At 34.0% G+C, this 8,912-nt stretch overlaps 1 pseudogene; it reads right to left on the bottom strand.

The window, feature by feature from the left end:
* Positions 1-221: 221 nt before the first annotated feature.
* LOC149167028 (enoyl-CoA delta isomerase 3-like) lies at positions 222-3,123 on the bottom strand (annotated as a pseudogene).
* Between the last annotated feature and the right edge of the window lie 5,789 nt (positions 3,124-8,912).

The following is an 8,912-nucleotide window of genomic DNA, read 5'->3' as shown; positions in this document are numbered from 1 at the left end:
TCAAACTTTATAAATGGGAGTGTATAAAAATGGGGCTACAAGAACTCTATAGAATCAAAATTTACAGATGGCAGTGTATAAAAATGGTGCTATAAGAACTCTGTAGAATGCACTAGCTTTTGTGAATGCAAATATTATGCATAATATTCATATATTTGAGTACTCAAACAATTGATGGACGAGGTTCACAAAGTTAAAAAAAATGCTTAAATATACAGAAATCAGGGGTGAGAAAGTAGTGGAGAACCCCCTTTTGTAACCAGTGAGAGTTTCTCCATAGGTTCAGAGAAAAGACAAAGCCTAAGTTGTAGGTAAACCTCCTTATTGCATTTTTTCTGACCCATATTAATAGCTGCATCAATGATGGCTTCTAGGGTTTCGACAGAGTTATCGTGAACATAATCCACGAGAACCGCTTTGAAGGCCATGGGAGGAGAGTACTTGGGTCTGCCCAACATAAATTCTATCAAGTAACATGAATCAACCTTGCTCCTAATGATGGACATGCCACTAGGAGGAATGAAGAAACCCATGTCTACGTCGCTCATATAGAGAAACCCTCTGTCCTTTCTCATGAATCTGTAGTCATGGGCTAACGTGAAAATAAACCCCCATGTAGAAGCATGCCCACAGATAGCGACAATTGATGGTCACTTCAATTCCATGAGGGTTCTAACGAGCTTCATGAATTTGAGGTAGAGGATCTCAAATTGATCCTCTCTATTGTGAGCTTTGATCCTCTTTGTTGTGAGCTTTCATTGTTGTGCGATGCAAATGTGTCGCTTATCATTTTCTCGAGTAGAGGAAGCCCGTTATAACCGTTCAATAATTGTTTCAATCTAATGGAAAAGGATTCCTTAATCGTCTAACATAATATACCATGGCAGCTAGGAGAGTTGTCTTCAAAGGGAAGCGCCTTCTAATACTTTTGGAGCTTTTCTAAAAAAAAAAATACAGAAACACTTTTTTTAAATTCCCTTTTTCACAACATAACATAACATTCTTTTTAAACAAAAATGAATCACCTTTATTTTAGAAATCCTTTGAGGCAAATTTGTTAAAACAAAGGTGTTTGCGGTACTAATAAACCGCACCTAAATCACAATTATTTTAAGAAAGCTGTTAAAACAAATTTGTTAAAAAAGGGTGTTTGCCTTACTAATAAATTGTGTCTTTACCTTTTTATGCAAACTGACTTTGTGCCGACTTCGTGCTCCAAATGACTTTTCAACTGTGATATGCTGACCTCAGCGATGTTTCAACGATGTTTTAATGGTTGTGTTGAGCACAATGATTATATTGGAGACATAAACAATAAATTAATGATTGCAGTGATTGAATTAAATTGGACAAAGTGAAAACTGAATTAAGATACTTGGGATGATACTTGGATGGACGGTTAATAGGTTGTTGAAATTAAATTCTTCAATAATAGTTAGTTATGCACTCTAAGATATCCAACAAAACCATTTGAACCAAATTCCTTACTAATTTTATATGGCGCCTGAAGGCTCAAGGTGTCATCCAACATTGAATTATTTTTCTTGTTCCAATCCCATTTCTTCTTCCACATAAGCATGATATTTTTCAACTCTAGGGCGTTTTACAAGCAATAAACCAAGCGAAAACTAATATAATACAAATTATTGCTGAACTCAATATTAAGCAGTCACAACAAATCTTGGTCCAAGATTAATTTGAACAATTAGAAACAAAATGCAATGTTCTTTTCAGAAGAAAAAATATGTTATCTTTTATATATAAAAAGAGAATCCATATATATAGTTTTTCATCTAATGAAGTTTTGTTTTTCTTATGTAATATTTATTACATACAATCTGTCAAAATAGACTTTTAAGAGAATTAGTATTTTAGAGGCATGAATAGTCCTTTCAAAAAAACATATTAAGTATTCAAAACCAAAATTAGTAAGATTAGAAGATATTACAATTGTCGAAGTCAATCCTATTTTCATGAATGTATGAAGTATATGAGATAACCCCTGAAGTTCTTGTCACACCTCTTTTGAATAGCAAATCTGCAACATGGTTTTGCTCCAGAAAAATGTGTAAAAAAAAATGTGTCAAAAGTAACCCACCATATATCAAATGTTGATGAATATTTCAATGAATTAAATGAATGGCTTAATATGATTTGTTCTATTAATGCATGTGTGAGGTGAAATACGATCGTTAGATTTTATGTAAGTTAAGTCGCAAATATGGGAACACAAGTTAATGCATCATGGTCAAATTATGCAATAATTTGTAATCCTGGAATGGTTCAAACCTAGAAAGCTATATATAAACCGTCCATGTATACTCCACAGAACAGAAAATTTGGTGAGTTATGTCCACCAAACCGTTTCACCACACGGATCATTCTAGTTATGACAAAAGGAGTGCGCTACAGATTTCATTAGCACTCACATCATCCTGAAACACATCGACAATTATGCAAAGCGTTCTAAATTTTTTTTGTGTGTCTGTTCGAATTTAATAATTCTTATAATAACTTGGTGGGTGTTATAGATTGAACATGGAGTCCGCAAAAGATACACTTAAAATCTCGATGAAAAGCATGAGCTCAAGTCTATTTCACAATTTTTGAACTATGCTCTAGAATTGTAATATTGTGCATTGATTAGTTTAGCAGAGAACCTAAATTTACAGATGGGAGTGCATAAAAATGGGGCTACAAAAACTCTGTAGAATCAAAATTTACAGATGGAAGTGTATAAAAATGGGGCTACAAGAACTCTGTAGAATGCGCTAGCTTTTGTGAATGCAAATATTATGCATAATATTCATATATTTGAGTACTCAAACAATTGACAGAGGGGGTTACAAAGCTAAAAAAAATTGTTTAAATATACAGAAATCAGAGGAGTGAAATTAGTGGAGAACCCTCTTTGGCAACCAGTCAGAGTTTCTACATAGGTTTGGAGAAAAGACAAAGCCTGAGTTGTAGATAAACCTCTTTATTGCTCTTTTCCTAAACCATCTTAACCACTGCATCAATGGCAGCCTCTAGTGTGAGGGTTTCGACAGAATTATTGTGAACGTAATCCACCAAAACCGATTTGAAGGCCATGGGAGTAGAGTACTTGGATCTGCCCAACATAATTGCTTTCAAGTAACATAAATCAAACTTGCTCTTAATGATAGAAATGCCACCAGGAGGAAAGGGTTTCACCCATGAATAGTCCAAACAATATGGAATCATTGGCATTTAGGACACTAAAATAGAGTGGGAAATAGGAAGTGGAAGTTATAAATATACATTGATTTAAAGGTCCTATATATATATTTGTTTTTGCAGAAAGATTATATTGTGAAATTTTTAACTTTTTAGGCAAGTCATTAATTACCCTCAACTGATACTCACCTCCAACCAATATACCAATAAATAATTGTACACATTGGCTAAAGTTACTAAACCTCTTCTCATGAGAATTAAAGCAAGTAGCTTATGTGAAAACGTTTCAAGCATTTAGGCACATGGCTTGCATGAAGCTGTTGCAGGGTGTGGATTCTCACTAATTGTCAGGGAAAATAGAACTATGGAATATAATCACTGGAAATTTTAGTAAGGTTAGAGACAAGCCATATGTTACTTTAATTAGACTAAGGCTTATTCTAATAGAACCTTCAGTCAAGTTAGAGCTAAAGAAAAATTAATTTCAAGCAGAGATAATTCTCTCCCTTCACCGATGCAATTTCAGTAGACAGTAAAGAGGCTCCAAAAATTAAGATTTGATTACAATAACTGGAATAAAATCATAACCCCATGATCCTAAAAGCTAGTTATGGTCATATTTGTTAATTTGAATAGAATTTTTTCATAAACTGTGTTTAACAGAAACCTAACAGCCTGCGAAGAAGAAACAACCTACAAATTTACTTAATTAAAATCTAGCTTATTCTAGATTTATTAAAAACTTGCATAAAAGAAAAAAAAATAGTCTTAGGCCCAGTCAATTCTATAAATCTGCAGATGCAATCCTACATAGAAAATTACTTTTCCTGATCCATAAAAGCAAATTCATGGGTTGATTGGTGAAACAATTACAGTCTGGAAAGAAAATGAACTTACATGTGGACAACGGAGAACAATTCCTTCTTGCACAAATATGGAGGATTTTGCATAGATCGCGTGGATTACTTCTCTATTGAACTCTGATCTAGGTGAATATAGTCGTCATCTCCATGTAAATATACTCCAACCTAACAAATGACTAACCGTTGGTCCCGATTTGTTAAAACCCACTAACCTAAGTGTGATTACATGGCTAAATACAATGTAGAATAACAAAAATAACAGTACATAAATTTTACATAGAACAATAAGCAGTTAAAACTTCCTGAACATCGTTGAAGCAGCCATAGATAAATCTAAAATCCTCCTCAAGAAACTCTTGGGTAGAGATTATACACGGTCCATACATTAATAACAAAAATTTACATAAGTTGTAGGCTTGGTGGGATCCAAATGAGTCTTCAACTCTGATATGCTGACCTCAGTGATGTTTCAACGATGTTTTAGTGGGTGCATTGACCACAATGATTATATTGGAGACATAAACAATAAGTTAATAATTGCAGTGATTGAATTAAATTGGACAAAGTGAAAACTGAATTAAGATACTTGGGATGATACTTGGATGGACAGTTAATAGGTTGTTGAAATTAAATTCTCCAATAATATTTAGTTATGCACTCTGAGATATTCAACAAAACCATTTGAACCAAATTCCTTACCAATTTTATATGGTGCCTGAAGGCTGGAGGTGTCATCCAACATTGAATTATTTTTCTTGTTCCAATCCCATTTCTTCTTCCACATAAGCATGATCTTTTTCAACTCTAGGGAATTTTACCAGCAATAAACCAAGGGAAAACTAATATAATACAGATTATTGTTGAACTCAATATTAAGCAGTCACAAGAAGTCTTGTTCTAAGATTAATTTGAACAGTTGGAAACAAAATGCAATGTTTTTTTCAGAAGAAAAAATATGTTGTCTTTTATATATAAAAAGAGAATTCACATATATAGTTTTTCATCTAATGAAGTTTTTTTTCCTTATGTAATATTTATTGCTTACAATCTGTCCAAATAGACTTTTAAGAGAATTATGGTATTTTAGAGGGATGAATAGTCCTTCCAGAAAAACATATTAAGTATTAAAAACCAAAATTAGTAAGATTAGAAGATATTAAAATTGTCAAAGTCAATCCTATTTTCATGAATGTATGAAGTATATGAGATAACCCCTGAAGTTCTTGTCACTCCTCTTTTGAATAGCAAATCTGCAACATGGTTTTTCTCAAGAAAAATGTGTACAAAAATATGTGTCCAAAGTAACCCACCATATAACAAATATTTATGAATATTTCAACGAATTAAATGAATGGCTTAATATGACTTGTCCTATTAATGCACGTGTGAGGTGAAAGATGATCGTTAGATTTTATGTAAGTCACAAATATGGGAACACAAGTTAATGCATTATGGTCAAATTATGCAATAATTTGTAATCCTGGAATGGTTCAAACCTAGCAAGCTATATATCCACCGTCCATGTATACTCCACAGAACATAAAATTTGGTGAGAGTTATGCACACCAAACCGTTTCACTGCACAGATCATTCTAGTTATGAAAAAAGGAGTGCGCTACAGATTTCATTAGCACTCGCATCATCATGAAACACATTGAAAATTCCGCAAAGCGTTCTAAATTTTGTTTGGGTGTTTGTTTGAATTTAATAATCCTTATAATAACTTGGTGGGTGTTGTAGATTGAACATGGAGTCGGTAGAAGATACACTTAAAATCTCGATGAAAAGCATGAGCTTAAGTCTATTTCACAATTTTCGAACTACGCTCTAGAATTGTAATATTGTGCACTGATTAGTTTGGCAGAGAATCAAAATTTACAGATGGGAGTGTATAAAAATGGGGCTACAAAAACTCTATAGAATCAAAATTTATAGATAGCAGTGTATAAAAATGGGGCTACAAGAACTCTGTAGAATGCACTAGCTTTTGTGAATGAAAATATTATGCATAATATTCATATATTTGAGTACTCAAAAAATTGATGGACGGGGTTCACAAAGTTTAAAAAATGTTTAAATATACAGAAATCCGAGGCGTGAAAGTAGTGGAGAACCCTCCTTGGCAACCAGTCAGAGTTTCTCCAGAGGTTCCGAGAAAAGACAAAGCCTGAGTTGTAGATAAACCTCTTTATTGCATTTTTTCTAAACCATCTTAACGGCTGCATCAATGGCGGCTTGGTTTCGACAAAATTATGGTGAACATAATCCACCAGAACCCCTTTGAAGGCCATGGGAGCTGAGTACTTGGATCTACCCAACATAATTTCTTTCAAGTAACATGAATCAAACTTGCTCCTAATGATGGACATGCCACTAGGAGGAATGAGGAAACCCATGAATAGTCCAAAGAATATGGAATCATTGGCATTTATGACACTAAAATAGAGTGGGAAATAGGAAGTGTAAGTTATAAATATACGTTGACTTAAAGGTCATATATAGTTGTTGTTGCACAAAGATTATATTGTGAAATTTTTAACTTTGAAGGCTCGTCATTAATTACCGTCATCTGACACCGACCTCCAAACAATATACCAATAAACAATTGTACACATTGGCCAAAGTTTCAAAACCTCCTCTCATGAGAGTTAAAGCAGGTAGCTTATGTGAAAACTTTTCATGCATTTCGGCACATGGCTTGCATGAAGCTGTTGCGGAGTGTGGATTCTCACTAATTGTTAGGGAAAACCGAACTATGGAATATAATCACTGAAAATTTCAATAAGGTCAAAGACAAGCCATATGTTACTTTAATTAGACTAAGGCTTATTCTAATAGAACTTTCAGTCAAGTTAGAGCTAAAGAAAAATTAATTTCAAACAGAGATAATTATCTCCCTTCATCGATGCAATTTTTGTAGACAGTAAAGAGGCTCCAAAAATTAAGATTTGATTACAATCACTGGAATAAAATCATAACCCCATGATCCTAAAAGCCAGTTATGGTCATATTTGTTAATTTGAATAGAATTTTTTCATAAACTGTGTTTAACAGAAACCTAACAGCCTCGGAGGAAGAAATGACCTACAAATTTACTTAATTAAAATCTAGCTTATTCTAAATTTATTAAAAACTTGCATAAAAGCAAAAAAATAGTCTTAGGCCCAATCAATTCTATAAATTTGCAGATGCAAGCCTACATAGAAAATTACTTGTCCTGATCCATAAAAGCAAAAAAATAGTCTTAGGCCCAATCAATTCTATAAATTTGCAGATGGAAGCCTACATAGAAAATTACTTTTCCTCATCCATAAAAGCAAATTCATTGGTTGATTGGTTAAACAACTACAATCTAGACAAAAAATGAACTTACATGTGGACAACGGAGAACAATTCCTTCTTACACAAATATGGAGGCTTTTGCATAGATCACATGGATTACTTCTCTATTGAAATCTAGTCTAGGTGAATACAGTCGTCATCTCCATGTAAATATACTCCAACCTAACAAATGACTAACCCTTGGTTCTGATTTGTTAAAACTGCTAAGTGTGATTACATGGCTAAATACAGTGTAGAATAACAACAATAACAGTACATCAATTTTACATAGAATAATAAGCAGTTAAAACTACCTAAACATCGTTGAAGCGGCCATAGCTAAATCTAAAACCCTCCTCGAGAAACTCTTTTGTAGAAATTAAACAAGGTCCATACATTAATAACAAAAAAATACATAAGCTGCAGGCTTGGTGGAAAATTCGTCACCTGGGAGAAGAAAGGGAGCACTTGGTTATTTAGAGGAAGTCAATTTCAAACCACCTTCAAACTTGGATTGAGAACTGTTCACTCACCTGCAAACAAGAAAACAAGAGGGGTCTCATAAGAGTTGATAACTCGTAGCAAAAAGGGGAGAAGAACGACTTTCATAAGAGGCATGAAGCCAGGAGAGCAACCGCAAGAGGAAGATGATGATGAAGAGCCCTCGTGGAGCCAATTACCCGCCAAATGATGACACGGAGGAGCATTGCCAAGACAGTAGGTGAGCAAGGTTTCGCTCTTGTAAGCCAACGGAGAGGCCGAGGATTGGTATCACCACTCCAGACTTCAGGCGATGGCTCCCCCTCTGCTTCAGAAGGTGTCGCGGCTCTTCCTCTGCTTCAAAAGGTGTCGCCTTATCTGAACGTTTCCTTACTTCCTGGATGGAACTTTTCCCTGCTTCCCGGGTGGAATGCGGGCAAGGAAGCGGAAAACCAAACTCCCATTTGCAAAAGAGAATGAGTCAAGACCGCTGCAAGAAAGCCTTTCGGGGGCTCCCACGAAGGCTATTTTTGTCAAACGGTTGGAGCACCCGTAATGCCTAGCTTGAAAGAACCTGCAGAATTAACGCCCTAAGAGAATCTATGTAACTGAATAATACCAGTTTTTAATCGGATGGAACTGGTGATTTCTATAGTGTAACACTTAAATTAAAGGCATACAAAAAGACACGTGGCATTGGAGGGAGTTCTTTTCATAGGGAAACGCCTTACTGCATAATTATCTAGTAGTATATGATAGTTAATTATTTTAAGTAATAAGTTTATGCTAATATTAGATAACTTTACTAATAGATTTATATTAATTAGTCACCATAGCCATTAGGAATAAGAATAATTATGTTATTGTAACATTATTATTATAATAATAATATAATAATAAATAATATTATTAATTTAGGTGATATTAAATCCATACAATTTCTATTGGTTACAATCCCTAGATCTATTATTATTTGTTAACATTTTAATCATTATGATTCACCCTAGATTAATTTTAACTCTTGGATAAACATGTTACATAAAATAACAC

This window comes from Pinus tabuliformis, chromosome 5_1, assembly GCF_031772625.1.
Source record: "Pinus tabuliformis cultivar Carrire ecotype Pingquan chromosome 5_1, CPIR1, whole genome shotgun sequence".
Classification (NCBI taxonomy): Eukaryota; Viridiplantae; Streptophyta; class Pinopsida; order Pinales; family Pinaceae; genus Pinus; species Pinus tabuliformis.
The sequence above is the reverse complement of the archived record's forward strand: the minus strand, read 5'-3'. Positions and strand labels throughout refer to the sequence as shown.